Source organism: Boleophthalmus pectinirostris, unplaced genomic scaffold (genome assembly GCF_026225935.1).
Source record: "Boleophthalmus pectinirostris isolate CB_2022bp ecotype Guang Dong unplaced genomic scaffold, ASM2622593v1 HiC_scaffold_15, whole genome shotgun sequence".
In the NCBI taxonomy this organism is placed as follows: Eukaryota; Metazoa; Chordata; class Actinopteri; order Gobiiformes; family Gobiidae; genus Boleophthalmus; species Boleophthalmus pectinirostris.
The window spans coordinates 2,130,005-2,147,504 of record NW_026571070.1 but is presented as its reverse complement, the minus strand read 5'-3'; the positions used below and the strand labels follow the sequence as shown (position 1 = coordinate 2,147,504).

General features: G+C 47.8%; 1 protein-coding gene across 3 annotated transcripts in view; it reads right to left on the bottom strand.

The window, feature by feature from the left end:
- Nucleotides 1–17,500, bottom strand: part of LOC110164325 (uncharacterized) — a 44,422-nt gene that overhangs the window by 26,343 nt on the left and 579 nt on the right. The gene's annotated exons all lie outside the window — the stretch shown is intronic.

The following is a 17,500-nucleotide window of genomic DNA, read 5'->3' as shown; positions in this document are numbered from 1 at the left end:
ATGTTTACGTCGAGAGCAGATTTAAACCACCGACTGTCAGATCAGTGGACCAACGCTCGACCAGCCGAGCTCCTCCCGCCCCCTCGTAACACCCACGGACTCCATCAAGTCGTGACCAGACTCGACCTGTGACTGGACCAGACTCGACCTGTGACTGGACCAGACTCGACCTGTGAGCGTCTGAGATCTGACGACACGAGGCTGATACGACCACAAACTGCTCTGTCCTCGTCAGCGTCACCGCGAGTCTGACGCAGCTTCAACTCCAGACCTGCACGAGCTTCGGTCAGACTCAGGATTATTTGTGTCATGGAACGACTTGAGGCTTAAACTAAAGATGGAGTTAATTTCAGCTCAGGGTTTGAGGATAAGCCTGGATTTATTAAACCACTTTGATGGACAAACCTCAGGTCACAGATCTGCTCCGTCTGAGTGAGTCACTGAACCACAGAAACATCAGAACACGACTCCAGCTCAGGTCAATGACAGAGAATCTGTTAATAACAGCGACACAGTTTCATGTCCTGATCATAACAACACTTCATCATCATAATCATTATAATCATTATAATCATTATAACGGCAATAAATGTGTCATCAGGGTGAAACTCTCTAAAATAAAACTCTACTTCCTCTAGTTTAAAAAATATTTCTAAACTTTTCTTCACAAACTGATTCTTAATTAGTGTAAAACTATAATTTATTTTTCAACAGGTTTAATCACACAAAATAAAGTCAAAATGAGAGAATCATCCAAACTTTATAAACCATAAACACATGAACTTTAAAGTTTGTCTGGACTGGGACTGATCCAAAAACCTCTGGGTCTGACTGAGTCTCTACAGCAGGAGTAGCCAAACTTTTTCCTCTGGTGAACAACTTTTATGAAACAAAAATGCCAAAGTTACTCATTTTATTGGTCGCAAGAAATTGAGAAAGTAGAAGAGCTTTAGAGAGGGAAGAGTTAGATGCTTATTAAACATAAACTGTTGTCCATTTATGAGCGCAGAAGTTAAACATCAAAATGACACTTTAACGACAATGATAATGATGTGTTCACGAGGGCGACATTCTTGTTCTTCTTTTACATGTACAAGACAACTGTGGTGTCCTGAGTGAACTTACTCAGACTTAGAAAATAAGATCTCTGTCCCACTTGATTGTCTTGTTCTTTATGTGCTCCATAAACAGGATGATCAGTCCTTTCAGATTTCTCCTGTGGAGAGCTGCTCTGAAGGGGCTGGAGAGACACTGGTCGCTCCTGAGCTGCAGGTTGGAGACTTCTGCTCTACAGCCTCGAGGTGAATTCATCCCAAAATATTCACATGTTGACAAAGAACTGCAGTGAATTCAAGATTCTTGCATAAAAATATCAATACTTGTTCTCCACAAATGTATTTCATTTTTCAATTAAAAATAAATAAATATCAACTGTTTAATTGATCTGTTCATGTTTCAAGTGTCACAAAGGTTAAAAAATGCACAAAAACAGCTGGAGTCAGATTTAAACTCTGATCTCTGTCGGTCCATGAACGCACCATCGAGTCACATGACACACACACCCTGACCTCAGCCAATCACGTCCTCACCAATCACACCTGAGCCTCCGCTGCTTCTTCTGCACTCGGGAGTTGGATTATTGTCAGAAACACTCTCTGTTATAAAACTGAACTGTGCATTATTCACTTTTAGACACTGAGCTGTGGCTGTGACGAGTCACAGACAGCGACAGGAAAGTGTTTGTCTTCATGTGAAGGTGTTAAATATTTGTTTATTTACATTCATATAAATGAGTGTTTCTGTTCATTATTTAAGTCTGTACACACTGATTCAACTCACGAGTTTATCCTGAAATAAAAACATTACTGATGATTGGTCCAGTCACAGGTCAGGTGCCCACGAGCAGATACAGAACCACAGACAGAACGAGAACCAACCCAGAACCTCAAGAACCTGAAGAACCTGAAGAACCTGAACAACAATCAACAACGATCAAACTCCTGCACTCTGCTCTGCTCTGGTCTCTGGTCTCTGGTCTGGTCTTCGGTCTGGACTCTGGTCTGGGTCTGGTCTGGTCTGGTCTGGTCTGGTCTCTGGTCTGGTCTCTGGTCTCTGGTCTCTGGTCTGGTCTCTGTCTGGTCTCTGGTCTCTGGTCTGGTCTCTGGTCTGGTCTCTGGTCTGGTCTGGTCTGGTCTTCGGTCTGGTCTCTGGTCTGTCTCTGGTCTGGTCTCTGGTCTGGGTCTCTGGTCTGGACTCTGGTCTGGTCTCTGGTCTGGTCTCTGGTCTTTGGTCTGGTCTGGTCTGGTCTGGTCTCTGGTCTCTGGTCTCTGGACTCTGGTCTGGTCTCTGGTCTGGTCTCTGGTCTCTGGTCTGGTCTCTGGTCTCTGGTCTTCTGGTCTGGTCTCTGGTCTGGTCTGGTCTCTGGTCTGGTCTCTGGTCTCTGGTCTGGTCTCTTGGTCTGGTCTCTCTGGACTCTGTCTGGTCTCTGGTCTCTGGTCTGGTCTCTGGTCTGGTCTGGTCTCTGGTCTGGTCTCTGGTCTGGTCTCTGGTCTCTGGTCTGGTCTGGTCTCTGGTCTGGTCTCTGGTCTGGTCTCTGGTCTGGTCTCTGGTCTCTGGTCTGGTCTGGTCTCTGGTCTGGTCTCTGGTCTGGTCTCTGGTCTGGTCTCTGGTCTGGACTCTGGTCTGGTCTGGTCTCTGGTGAAACTTCTGGACTCTCGATCAAACAGATAATTCACTTTCTGTAAACTGTTTATTGTTCAGCCGTTTCAGGATTTGGTGGATAAACTTTTATTACTGTTCCTGTTTGTGAAACATTTCTTTGTGGAAACATAAATCACCGAAGCTCAGCTCAACGTGTTTCTTCCATCAGCCTGATAATCCTGATCTGGACTCGGTAAATATTGGTTTTATGTTGTTGCCTTTGCACTTTTGCACTGTTAAAACTCTGCACCTGTCGCAAAACCTCCGAGTCTCAGATCTGCTCCTCAACCTGCTCCTTTACTTGAACCTTTAATCTCAACGGAAACATCCAGACGTTTCATCCGTTCAGACTCGTGTTGGGTCAGTCTCAGGAGGAGATCAGCAGAACAAAGCTCGAGGATTTGAGGTTTATCCACAAGACGCCCACACAGACACCGGCAGAACGTGCAAACTCCACACGGTCTGGGAACAGAAGCTCCACCGTGAGGCGAGTCCTGCCCCAACCGGAACAGGATTAATATCACACTGTTTATGCTCGATGTTGTAATGTCCTTTCCCTGCACATTTAGGCTGAGAAAACACCCTGCTCCACCTTGTGATGTCATGTGGTGATACAGGAAGTGCTCCACTGTGTTTTTAAACTCCACACACCTTCACTAGAATCATCTGGATCATTTCAGTCCCGGAACTGCTGATCTCGACTGAACTAAAGGGAAAAGGAGCTGAAACATGTGAATGCAAACAAAACACGACTGCAGCTCTGTTTTTGAACATAAAAAAAAAAAAAATCTAATCCTTACATTTTTCATTCTCATTTTGCTTATTTTGAAACGATCACAAATGATAAACTTTTGTGCTTCTATATCGTAATTATGATTTTGTATGACCACAAACAAAAATATATTTGCGTGTATGTGTGGATATGTATATATTTGTGTATTAATGTCGTAGTACTTGAGACTGGTCTTGGTCTTGAGACTGTTTGGTTCCGGTCTTTGTCTCATCTTGGACTCGACCACATTTGAAGTTGATCTTGTCTCGGTCTTGTCTCGGTCTTGTCTCGGTCTTGTTTCGGTCTTGTTTCGGTCTTGTTTCGGTCTTGTCTCGGTCTTGTCTCGGTCTTGTCTCGGTCTTGTCTCGTCTTGTCTCGGTCTTGTCTCGGTCTTGTCTCGGTCTTGTCTCGGTCTTGTCTCGGTCTTGTCTCTGTCTTGTCTCGGTCTTGTCTGTCTCGGTCTTGTCTCGGTCTTGTCTCGGTCTGTCTCGGTCTTGTCTCGGTCTTGTCTCGGTCTTGTCTCGGTCTTGTCTCGGTCTTGTCTCGGTCTTGTCTCGGTCTTGTCTCTGTCTTGTCTCGTCTTGTCTCGGTCTTGTCTCGGTCTTGTTTCGGTCTTGTTTCGGTCTTGTCTCGGTCTTGTCTCGGTCTTGTCTCGGTCTTGTCTCGGTCTTGTCTTTGTCTCGGTCTTGTCTCGGTTCTGTCTCGGTCTTGTCTCGTCTTGTCTCGTCTTGTCTCGGTCTTGTCTCGGTCTTGTCTCGGTCTTGTCTCGGTGTTGTCTCGGTCTTGTCTCGGTCTTGTCTCGGTCTTGTTTCTTGTCTCGGTGTTGTCTCGGTCTTGTCTCGTCTTGTCTCGGTCTTGTCTCGGTGTGTCTTCGGTGTTGTCTCGGTGTTGTCTCGGTCTTGTCTCGGTCTTGTCTCGGTCTTGTTTCGTCTTGTCTCGGTCTTGTCTCGGTCTTGTCTCGTCTCTCGTCTTGTCTGTCTCGGTCTTGTCTCTTGGTCTTGTCTCGGTCTTGTTTGTCTCGGTCTTGTTTCGGTCTTGTCTCTGTCTTGTCTCGGTCTTGTCTCAGTCTTGTTTCGGTCTTGTCTCTGTCTTGTCTCGGTCTTGTCTCAGTCTTGTTTCCGTCTTGTTTCGGTCTTGTCTCTGTCTTGTCTCGGTCTTGTCTCAGTCTTGTTTCGGTCTTGTCTCAGTCTTGAAGGCGTTTGGACTGAGTCTTGACTCAGACTCAACCGTGTTTGGACTTGGTCTTGTCTCAGTCTTGAAGGTATTTGGCCTTGGTCTTGTCTCAGTCTCTTGACGAGTGATAAACTGACATAGATTTATAAAAACATTGATATATTTGTGCCAAAATAACTTTAAAATACAAATAAATGTCAGAAATGACAAAGATAGTCTCGATTTGGACTCAATGGGCTGTGGTCTTGGACTTGTCTTGGTCTTGTCTCGGTCTTGACTCTCAGAGGTCTCGGTCTTGTCCTGGTCTCGGGACCCTGTGGTCTTGGACTGGTCTTGGTCTTGTCTCGGTCTTGACTCTCAGAGGTCTCGGTCTTGTCCTGGTCTCGGGACCCTGTGGTCTTGGACTGGTCTTGGTCTCGATTAGTGCAGACTTGACTACAACACTAGTGTGTATGTGTGTGTGTGTGTGTGTGTGTGTGTGTGTGTGTGTGTGTGTGTGTGTGTGTGTGTGTGTGTGTGTTTATGTGTCGTCTATGTGTTCTCCTTGTCCTTTTGAGCACCAGAAATGCTCCCAAACATGTACAAATCCTTCTGTTTGTAACGTAAATGACTCAAAACAAAAATAAACCATAAAACACAGGTTTGTGTTTTGTGTGATTTTGACCTTTTCACACTCAGGTTCTGTGAGGTGAGATCAGAATAAACCTGCAGTGTTTGGAGGAACCTGAATATCGAGTGGATTCTCGTGTATTTATGGTTTGCTCTTTCAGCAGCGGTTCGTCTTTGTCTCGTGTTCAGACTTGTTTAATGAGCTCAGAGGAAAACAAACAGGCGCGGCTCATCTGCACCTGTCACACGAACATATCACAATAACACTGAGCCATTCTGATGACGATTCTGAAGAGGTTTGACACTTGTATTGACACTTTACAGCCAACGTCATCGACATGGACACTCAGCTCCGTCTGAAACTCTGTCACACTTTAATCTGAGCTTTATTTAAACACAATCTGACCATAAACTAAGAATAAATAAACTAATACTGAATTAACTGGAACTACAACAGATGAGCCGGTTTTTGCTGTTAAACAAGATCCTCACATGAAATGACTCTCACTGAGACAAAGGCACGTGCAGAAATATTGAAATATATCAATATATCATATCGTTTAAGGTGATGATATCGTGGGCAGCTGTATCGATATTTCACCAAGAGGATTTTTTGACATTTTCACTGTTGTGTTGATTAAAATGTTTGTGTTTCAGATGAACTTTGCTCAAGAAGAAGTGGTTTTACAAAGCCTTTTCACCTTTATTTTTTACTGAACCATATCAAATCGATTTGAAATATATCGTATCGAATCAAAAGCTCATGTATCGGCAACTTCTTAACGATACCAACCCTACTGAGACGTATCAGTTAAAGGCTTGTATCTGATTTTTACTGTCTTAAATATGTTAAAAAAAACAAAAACACTACTAGAAAACTACAAACACTAGTTCATTTTAAAGTTAACAACAACTAGCATGCCAACAGAGCACTTCTTGGTTTGCAGATAATCAAAAACTTTATAATCATAGGCCTGAGCTGGTTTGAACACAGCACAGACGTCAGAGCGAGAGACTCACAGGTGCTCACATCCATCACCCTGAGGTTTGTCCCTTCAGTGACCCTGTAGAAACACACATGTACACACACACACACACACACGCACACACACACACACACACACACACACACACACACACACACACACACACACCTGCTGCGTGGGAACTGTCAGCCACGTCAGGACGAGGAGAATTTATGCTCGAAATTCAGATGTTTTGGATGTGAAGTCTCGGTCTCGGTCTCGGTCTCGGGTTTGGTCCATTTACTCCTGACAGGTGTAACCCAGACACACGGAGGACGGGTCAAATGAATAAAATTTATTTCAGTAAAAATGGGTCACATCATTATATTTAAAGATAAAGACACGGCCCATGGTTTGACAGGTTTATGATGTGGGCACAGATGTGACGTGTGTTTGGGTCGGGAGGGCAACTATTTTTTCCTTGAGGCCACGTGAGAAACAGAAAATATTGTGGAGCCAAAATGCTTCCTCAGTTCTGCAGAATATTAATTGTATTTCTTTATAAAAAAGCAGAACAGGAGCTGTGTTTTTTTCCGGCAGGAAGTCAGACCTGTTCACATGTTGGACTCCACAAGGGCCGCCTCTGTCACCGCTTCTGTTCATTGTTTTTATGGAGGGTCGTCTGTGCTGTTCACAGATGATGTCGTCCTGTTGGCTTCATCAGACCAGGACCTGCAGCTCTGGGGCAGTTTGACCCGAGTGTGAAGCGTCTGGGATGAAGATCAGCTCCTCCAAGTGAGTTTCCTCTGCAGGGTGTCTGGGTGCTCCCTTAGAGATAGAGTGAGGAACTCAGAGTAGAGCCGCTGTTCCTCCAGAGCGAGAGGAGCGTCTGAGGGGCGGACGTCTGTTCTGATGTCTATGTCTCTGGACTGGCCCCCAGAGGAGCTGGAGGAAGTGTCTGGGGTGAAGGAAGTCTGGGAGTCGCTGTTTAGACTGATGCCCCTGAGACCCGACCCCGGAGAAGAGGAAGAACATGGATGGATGGATATAAAAAGCAGTAAATCTCATTGTTGCTCAGCCTGGTTAGAGTTTATGTTTGACTCAGCAATGAAAAATTTAAGCTGCCGAACAAAAAATGTCATTAAAAAACTCTTCTAATATAAAAGCAACGCAGCTTTAGTCCAGGCATGAGGTAAGATTATAAAATATGTTTCTTTTGTAATTCCAAATGAGCTTAAAAGAGCCGGTCAGAGTTTATCAAAGAGCCGTATGTGGCTCTGGAGCTGCACACGTCTGGTACTGGTCATTCTCCAGAACTGTTACCATAGCAACCAGGACGGAAACAAAGACCAAGACTCTGTGTCTCTGTTGGTTTTCACACATGTTCCTGCTCCGTCTGCAACAGGGTCTCCTGTGTTTACTCCAAGTTTGGTCTGGTTCACAAACACTGAACATCACTCAGACAAAACACACAGGAACAGAAAACCAGAGCCACAAGAGAAGAGCCACACGAGGAGAGCCACAGGAGCAGAGCCACAGGAACAGAGCCAGAGGAACAGAGCCACAGGAGAAGAGCCACAGGAACAGAGCCACAGGAGCAGAGCCACAGGAGCAGAGCCACAGAGAGAGCCAGAGCCAGAGCAGAGGAGAAGAGCCACAGGAACAGAGCCACAGGAGCAGAGCCACAGGAACAGAGCCAGAGGAGAGCAGAGCCACAGGAGAAGAGCCAGGAACCACAGGAACAGAGCCACAGGAGACAGAGCCACAGGAACAGAGCCACAGGAGCAGAGCCAGCAGAGAGAGAGAGCCACAGGAACAGAGCCACAGGAGCAGAGCCAGAGGAGAAGAGCCACAGGAACAGAGCCACAGGAGCAGAGCCACAGGAGCAGAGCCACAGGAGCAGAGCCAGAGGAGAAGAGCCACAGGAACAGAGCCACAGGAGCAGAGCCAGAGGAGGAGAGCCACAGGAACAGAGCCACAGGAGAGAGCCCACAGGAGCAGAGCCACAGGAGCAGAGCCACAGGAGCAGAGCCAGAGAGCAGAGCCACAGGAACAGAGCCACAGAGCAGAGCCAGAGGAGCAGAGCCACAGAACAGAGCCACAGGAGCAGAGCCACAGGAGCAGAGCCACAGGAGCAGAGCCACAGGAGCAGAGCCACAGGAGCAGAGCCAGAGGAGCAGAGCCACAGGAACAGAGCCACAGGAGCAGAGCCAGAGGAGCAGAGCCACAGGAGCAGAGCCACAGGAGCAGAGCCACAGGAGCAGAGCCACAGGAGCAGAGCCACAGGAACAGAGCCACAGGAGCAGAGCCAGAGGAGAAGCCACAGGAACAGAGCCACAGGAGCAGAGCCACAGGAGCAGAGCCAGAGGAGCAGAGCCACAGGAGGAGAGCCAGAGGAGGAGAGCCACAGGAACAGAGCCACAGGAGCAGAGCCACAGGAGCAGAGCCAGAGGAGCAGAGCCACAGGAGCAGAGCCACAGGAGCAGAGCCACAGGAGCAGAGACGGGGACAGGTTAGATTGTTCTCTCCTTCAGTTCTTCGCTCGGCAACAGTCAGATAATAAATCCATTCTGCTGTGGGGCGTGAGGGGGCAGAGACTCGACTCAGAGCCCAGACAGGAGGCTCCTTTCTGGACACAAATCCTCCGAGGCTGATGGAGGCTCGACCCCCCCCCCCCCCGTGTGTCAGACGTCAGATAAAACACTCACGTTACCTTCACCTGAAGCACCTGAACACGAGAAGCTTCTGTCCTCACCTCATTTAAACTCTTCACGTTTTTTTTTCCCAGAGAGTCCAGTCGACTCAGAGTCTCTGTATCTGATTTTTTCTGTCTTAAAAACGTGAAAAACAGAACTAGATCATTTCTTTTGGGGTGGTCCATCTTTTCACAACTTTCACAGACCAGAGCAGAGTTTCACAACAACAAGCAGGCTAACACACACTTCCTGATTATCAGAAGAGTATTTTGGTTTTAAGAGCTGCTCATACAAAACAAAAAACTAAATCTAATCAAGTTCAGACGACTCGAATTAAGAAAGTTCAAAGGTGATATTAAAAAAAAATAAAAAAGTGAACCACGTGATTATGTAAAACAATTATGGACTTGATAAGCTTTTTTAACTTCATCCTCCTCCTTTTGAGCACCAGGTCCAAATATGTTTCATGTACATATCACTATTTTTGTTATTGTTTTTGAATTGAGTTGTACCTGCTCAAACAAATAAATAAATGAAATAAAGAAAGTTTGATGATGATTTGAGTCAATTTCACTTGACGATTAAAATGATCTGCAGTGGACTTTTTGACTTAAAATATGAAAATACATCTTGGTACATTTAAAGCAGAACTAAGTCACTTCAGCAGCAGCACTTCCCCAACACGTCGCTTGGGAAAAATACCTCACATTTGTTTTCACAAAGATGATGAACACGATGAACAGTGTAACACAGCAGAATATCTCAGGTGAGTTATGTTATGTTTAACTTTTAGGGTTTTTTGTAGGGGTGGGATTAAATAAGTTTTCTTCTTCCCGCTCCTTTTTGGGCAAAATAGTAATAATAATAATAGTTATTAGTAGTTGTTGTTATTTTCATTTCTATTATGATTTCACTTATGTCATATGTTCCATTGTGTATAAATGTAAATCTTTACTTGCCCAAAATAAATGCATAAAAAAAACCAAAAAAAAAACTTTTAAATAATAATTAGCTGGTTTTGTGACACTTCACGAATAAACACTAGATATTTATTCTTGCAGTGATGTGTGGACTGTAGGGGGCGTGTCTCAGCTTTGTTATGTGACTGTTGAAGTAAAGTGATTTGACTTTCACAAGAACAAGAACAGAACCCGAATCTCTGCGACAGAGGGGTGTTCTCTCTGTGTGACAGAGGGGTGTTCTCTCTGTGACAGAGGGGTGTTCTCTCTGTGTGTCAGAGGGTGTTCTCTCTGTGTGACAGAGGGGTGTTCTCTCTGTGTGACAGAGGGTGTTCTCTCTGTGTGACAGAGGGGTGTTCTCTCTGTGTGACAGAGGGGTGTTCTCTCTGTGTCTCTCTGTGTGAGAGGGGTGTTCTCTCTGTGTCAGAGGGGTGTTCTCTCTGTGTGTGACAGAGGGGTGTTCTCTCTGTGTGTCAGAGGGGTGTTCTCTCTGTGTGAGGGTGTTCTCTCTGTGAGAGGGGTGTTCTCTCTGTGTGTGACAGAGGGGTGTTCTCTCTGTGTGTCAGAGGGGTGTTCTCTCTGTGTGTCAGAGGGGTGTTCTCTCTGTGTGTCAGAGGGGTGTTCTCTCTGTGTGACAGAGGGGTGTTCTCTCTGTGTGACAGAGGGGTGTTCTCTCTGTGTGACAGAGGGTGTTCTCTCTGTGACAGAGAGGGGTGTTCTCTCTGTGACAGAGGGTGTTCTCTCTGTGTGACAGAGGGGTGTTCTCTCTGTGTCAGAGGGGTGTTCTCTCTGTGTCTGTGACAGAGGGGTGTTCTCTCTGTGTGACAGAGGGGTGTTCTCTCTGTGTCAGAGGGGTGTTTCTCTCTGTGTGACAGAGGGGTGTTCTCTCTGTGTCAGAGGGGTGTTCTCTCTCTGTGACAGAGGGGTGTTCTCTCTGTGACAGAGGGGTGTTCTCTCTGTGACAGAGGGGTGTTCTCTCTGTGTCAGAGGGGTGTTCTCTCTGTGTGACAGAGGGGTGTTTCTCTCTGTGTCAGAGGGTGTGTTCTCTCTGTGTGACAGAGGGTGTTCTCTCTGTGACAGAGGGGTGTTCTCTCTGTGTGACAGAGGGGTGTTCTCTCTGTGACAGAGGGGTGTTCTCTCTGTGTGTCAGAGGGGTGTTCTCTCTCTGTGACAGAGGGGTGTTCTCTCTGTGTCAGAGGGGTGTTCTCTCTGTGTGTCAGAGGGGTGTTCTCTCTGTGTGTCAGAGGGGTGTTCTCTCTGTGACAGAGGGGTGTTCTCTCTGTGTGACAGAGGGGTGTTCTCTCTGTGACAGAGGGGTGTTCTCTCTGTGTGACAGAGGGGTGTTCTCTCTGTGTGACAGAGGGGTGTTCTCTCTGTGACAGAGGGGTGTTCTCTCTCTGTGACAGAGGGGTGTTCTCTCTGTGACAGAGGGTGTTCTCTCTCTGTGTCAGAGGGGTGTTCTCTCTCTGTGACAGAGGGGTGTTCTCTCTGTGACAGAGGGGTGTTTCTCTCTGTGACAGAGGGGTGTTCTCTCTGTGTCAGAGGGGTGTTCTCTCTCTGTGACAGAGGGTGTTCTCTCTGTGTGACAGAGGGGTGTTCTCTCTGTGTCAGAGGGGTGTTCTCTCTGTGTGTGACAGAGGGGTGTTCTCTCTGTGACAGAGGGGTGTTCTCTCTGTGTGACAGAGGGGTGTTTCTCTCTGTGACAGAGGGGTGTTCTCTCTCTCTGTGTGTTCTCAGAGGGGTGTTCTCTCTGTGTGACAGAGGGGTGTTCTCTCTGTGTCAGAGGGGTGTTCTCTCTGTGTGACAGAGGGGTGTTCTCTCTGTGTGTCAGAGGGGTGTTTCTCTCTGTGTGTCAGAGGGGTGTTTCTCTCTGTGTGACAGAGGGGTGTTTCTCTCTGTGACAGAGGGGTGTTCTCTCTGTGTGTCAGAGGGGTGTTCTCTCTCTGTGACAGAGGGGTGTTCTCTCTCTGTGTCAGAGGGGTGTTTCTCTCTCTGTGACAGAGGGGTGTTCTCTCTGTGTGACAGAGGGGTGTTCTCTCTGTGTGTCAGAGGGGTGTTCTCTCTGTGTGACAGAGGGGTGTTCTCTCTGTCTGTGTGTCAGAGGGGTGTTCTCTCTGTGTGAGAGGGGTGTTCTCTCTGTGACAGAGGGGTGTTCTCTCTGTGTCAGAGGGGTGTTCTCTCTGTGACAGAGGGTGTTCTCTCTGTGTGACAGAGGGGTGTTCTCTCTGTGTGTCAGAGGGTGTTCTCTCTCTGTGACAGAGGGGTGTTCTCTCTGTGTGACAGAGGGGTGTTCTCTCTGTGTGACAGAGGGGTGTTCTCTCTCTGTGTCAGAGGGGTGTTCTCTCTCTGTGTCAGAGGGTGTTCTCTCTCTGTGACAGAGGGTGTTCTCTGTGTGTCTGTGTCAGAGGGGTGTTCTCTCTGTGTGACAGAGGGGTGTTCTCTGTGACAGAGGGGTGTTCTCTCTGTGACAGAGGGGTGTTCTCTCTGTGTCAGAGGGGTGTTCTCTCTGTGACAGAGGGGTGTTCTCTCTGTGTGACAGAGGGGTGTTCTCTCTGTGTGTCAGAGGGGTGTTCTCTCTGTGTGACAGAGGGGTGTTCTCTCTCTGTGTCAGAGGGGTGTTCTCTCTGTGACAGAGGGGTGTTCTCTCTGTGACAGAGGGGTGTTCTCTCTGTGTCAGAGGGGGTGTTTCTCTCTGTGACAGAGGGGTGTTCTCTCTGTGACAGAGGGGTGTTTCTCTCTGTGTGTCAGAGGGGTGTTCTCTCTGTGACAGAGGGTGTTCTCTCTGTGTGACAGAGGGGTGTTCTCTCTGTGACAGAGGGGTGTTCTCTCTGTGACAGAGGGGTGTTCTCTCTGTGTGACAGAGGGTGTTCTCTCTGTGACAGAGGGGTGTTCTCTCTCTGTGTCAGAGGGGTGTTCTCTCTGTGTCAGAGGGGTGTTCTCTCTGTGTCAGAGGGGTGTTTCTCTCTGTGTCACAGAGGGGTGTTCTCTCTGTGTGACAGAGGGGTGTTCTCTCTGTGACAGAGGGGGTGTTCTCTCTGTGTGACAGAGGGGTGTTCTCTCTGTGTGTGACAGAGGGGTGTTCTCTCTGTGTGACAGAGGGGTGTTCTCTCTGTGTGTCAGAGGGGTGTTCTCTCTGTGACAGAGGGGTGTTCTCTCTGTGACAGAGGGGTGTTCTCTCTGTGTGACAGAGGGGTGTTCTCTCTGTGACAGAGGGGTGTTCTCTCTGTGTCAGAGGGGTGTTCTCTCTGTGACAGAGGGGTGTTCTCTCTGTGTGACAGAGGGGTGTTCTCTCTGTGACAGAGGGGTGTTCTCTCTGTGACAGAGGGGTGTTCTCTCTGTGTGACAGAGGGGTGTTCTCTCTGTGTGACAGAGGGGTGTTCTCTCTGTGTGACAGAGGGGTGTTCTCTGTGTGACAGAGGGGTGTTCTCTCTGTGTGACAGAGGGGTGTTCTCTCTGTGACAGAGGGGTGTTCTCTCTCTGTGACAGAGGGGTGTTCTCTCTGTGTCAGAGGGGTGTTCTCTCTGTGACAGAGGGGTGTTCTCTCTCTGTGACAGAGGGGTGTTCTCTCTGTGTGACAGAGGGGTGTTCTCTCTGTGTGACAGAGGGGTGTTCTCTCTGTGTGACAGAGGGTGTTCTCTCTGTGACAGAGGGGGTGTTTCTCTCTGTGTGACAGAGGGGTGTTCTCTCTGTGACAGAGGGGTGTTCTCTCTGTGTCAGAGGGGTGTTCTCTCTGTGTCAGAGGGTGTTTCTCTCTGTGTCAGAGGGTGTTCTCTCTGTGTGACAGAGGGGTGTTCTCTCTGTGTCAGAGGGGTGTTCTCTCTCTGTGTCAGAGGGGTGTTCTCTCTGTGTGACAGAGGGGTGTTCTCTCTGTGTGTCAGAGGGGTGTTCTCTCTCTGTGTCAGAGGGGTGTTCTCTCTGTGTGACAGAGGGGTGTTCTCTCTGTGTGACAGAGGGGTGTTCTCTCTGTGTCAGAGGGGTGTTCTCTCTGTCTGTGTCAGAGGGGTGTTCTCTCTGTGTGTGACAGAGGGGTGTTCTCTCTGTGACAGAGGGGTGTTCTCTCTCTGTGTCAGAGGGTGTTCTCTCTGTGTGACAGAGGGGTGTTCTCTCTGTGTCAGAGGGGTGTTCTCTCTGTGTGACAGAGGGGTGTTCTCTCTGTGACAGAGGGGTGTTCTCTCTGTGTCAGAGGGGTGTTCTCTCTGTGTGACAGAGGGGTGTTCTCTCTGTGACAGAGGGGTGTTCTCTCTGTGTGACAGAGGGGTGTTCTCTCTGTGTGACAGAGGGTGTTCTCTCTGTGTGACAGAGGGGTGTTCTCTCTGTGACAGAGGGGTGTTCTCTCTGTGTGACAGAGGGGGTGTTCTCTCTGTGACAGAGGGGTGTTCTCTCTGTGACAGAGGGTGTTCTCTCTGTGTGTCAGAGGGGTGTTCTCTCTGTGACAGAGGGGTGTTCTCTCTGTGTCAGAGGGGTGTTCTCTCTGTGTGACAGAGGGGTGTTCTCTCTGTGTCAGAGGGGTGTTCTCTCTCTGTGTCAGAGGGGTGTTCTCTCTGTGTGACAGAGGGTGTTCTCTCTGTGTCAGAGGGTGTTCTCTCTCTGTGTCAGAGGGTGTGTTCTCTCTGTGTGACAGAGGGGTGTTCTCTCTGTGTCAGAGGGGTGTTCTCTCTGTGACAGAGGGGTGTTCTCTCTGTGTGACAGAGGGGTGTTCTCTCTGTGTCAGAGGGGTGTTCTCTCTGTGACAGAGGGGTGTTCTCTCTGTGTGACAGAGGGGTGTTCTCTCTGTGTCAGAGGGGTGTTCTCTCTGTGTGACAGAGGGGTGTTCTCTCTGTGTGACAGAGGGGTGTTCTCTCTCTGTGACAGAGGGTGTTCTCTCTCTGTGACAGAGGGGTGTTCTCTCTGTGTCAGAGGGGTGTTCTCTCTCTGTGACAGAGGGGTGTTCTCTCTCTGTGACAGAGGGGTGTTCTCTCTGTGTGACAGAGGGGGTGTTCTCTCTGTGTGACAGAGGGTGTTCTCTCTGTGTGACAGAGGGGTGTTCTCTCTCTGTGTCAGAGGGGTGTTCTCTCTGTGTGACAGAGGGTGTGTTCTCTCTCTGTGACAGAGGGTGTTCTCTCTGTGTGACAGAGGGGTGTTCTCTCTGTGTGTCAGAGGGGGTGTTCTCTCTGTGTCAGAGGGGGTGTTCTCTCTCTGTGACAGAGGGTGTTCTCTCTGTGTGTGACAGAGGGGTGTTCTCTCTGTGTCAGAGGGGTGTTCTCTCTGTGTGACAGAGGGGTGTTCTCTCTGTGTGACAGAGGGGTGTTCTCTCTCTGTGACAGAGGGGTGTTCTCTCTGTGTGACAGAGGGGTGTTCTCTCTGTGTCAGAGGGGTGTTCTCTCTGTGTGACAGAGGGGTGTTCTCTCTGTGTCAGAGGGGTGTTCTCTCTGTGTGTCAGAGGGTGTTCTCTCTGTGACAGAGGGTGTGTTCTCTCTGTGTGACAGAGGGGTGTTCTCTCTCTGTGTGTGACAGAGGGTGTTCTCTCTGTGACAGAGGGGTGTTCTCTCTGTGTGACAGAGGGGTGTTCTCTCTGTGTCAGAGGGGTGTTCTCTCTGTGACAGAGGGGTGTTCTCTCTGTGTCAGAGGGGTGTTTCTCTCTCTGTGACAGAGGGGTGTTCTCTCTCTGTGTCAGAGGGGTGTTCTCTCTGTGACAGAGGGGTGTTCTCTCTGTGTCAGAGGGGTGTTCTCTCTCTGTGACAGAGGGGTGTTCTCTCTGTGTCAGAGGGGTGTTCTCTCTGTGACAGAGGGGTGTTCTGCTGATGGTGAGTCTGTTCTGTGTTTCTGTCGTGTTGTTGGTTCATGTGAGATTATACGTGTGCAGGTCGTACACACAGACACACGTTTATATGAATGGACACATATTCTCGCCTCTTAGTGTTTTGTGGGTGAATGACTTCGCGGTGCACAGACCTCGAAGCAAAGTCGTAAATCAAAAATGACGGCAATAAGGCGACACCAGCAGTGTGCAGTGTGAGTTGACACAGAACTATACTTCGCCCTTAACACAAAACCACCTGAAACACTCGTCACATGACCAGGCTGGCGTCACAACGTCACGTGGGCAGTAAAAACAAGGAAGTAGAGCACCATGTCTGAAGTTGCAGCAGCCGATTTCGAGCCGAGGAAGATGGGAAGCATTTTTTCATGGACCGTGTACCAGTGAGTAGTTCTAACTCCTCTGTTTCCCGTTTTCCAGTAAACTGTTTTCCGCAATAGCATCACATGACCGATGTCACGAACCCAGAGAATCAGGAAGGAGCGAGTCACAGTGACGTGTCCAATAAGGACGAGACTCGAGCTCCTACATCAGAGTATCAGTGTTTTCAGGAGTCCACACGGTCAAGGATCAGATCTGTACTCTGACTGCACCAGATCGTTCCGTCTCTGGAGCCGTTTTCCATTGGATTAGTGTGAACGAACACTGCATCCACAACGAAAACGACTCGAGTATGAACTAGTGTGGACAGGGCCTGAGCGCTGACATCGGGTCGGTAGAGCCAAGTTGCATGTCTGTTTTTTCCGCCCAGAAACAGCTGTGCCCTTCAAACACCCCAAAACGTCACATGGAACCACCAGAGGCGGGTGACCAAATGTCCTTTTTTCCCCGAACATGTACGTTTTTTGCGTCCTGTCCTCAGTATCCAGGTTTTTGTTTTTGTTTTTTAAGTGATGAAAATGTCTGAGTTCTCATGATCTTTCATTGGGACATTAAACTGAGCGTCTCTCGTAGCGTCTGTGACTCAGAAGGAGCGAGACACAAACAGTCGGTCAGTCTGAAACACGCTGAAGCACAAATGTACATTTAACAATGACTCTCTGTTAATAATTCTCTGTTTTCCATCCTAGTCGGGACAAGTGTGAGTCCCCCCCCCACTCCCCCGGTAAAGTGTCCGGGTTTTCACAAACAGAAATATGGTCACCCCACATCAGAGCGTCTTTGAAAGAGACTCATCAGGGTAAAAATGTTACTTAGTTCTGCTTTAAAATAAGAAAAACAACAACTTTTTACACTTAAAATAAGAAACAAACTCTAATGTTGCTTGAATTAAGAAAAACTCACTTATTCCTCTGGTGGATCATTTTAATTTTCAAGTTGAATCACCTCAAATAAAGTCAAATGTTCTTAATTTAAGTCATTTTAATTTAAATAGATCTATTTTTTTTTTCATTCCTGGGGCAAGACACGTTTTACTCAAACACTCGGGGGGAAAAATCAGTCACAAGGTCTTAAAAGGAAAATGACAAAACAATAAAATAAACCCACGTGTCACAAATGAACTTTAAGTGGCATAAAAGTTAAATGTCTGACTCATTCTTGTGTTGAAACGTTCAGATGTGGTTTGTGAAACTCCACTGGAGGCAGGAGGCAGGAAGTGAAGCGTCGTCACTCTTTTTTTTTTTTTTTTTTTCTACAAGATTCAACTCGACTTTAGACTTTAGACGCACATTTTAATGTGATGTAATTATTAATCGGACAGATGCCAAGGACGCATTTACAGCACGACATTTCCAAACACGTTTTACTGAGCTACAACACAGATATTTTTATTACGTGTATTTATAGTTGACCTATATTATCTAGAGTCATTTCAAACTACTTATATT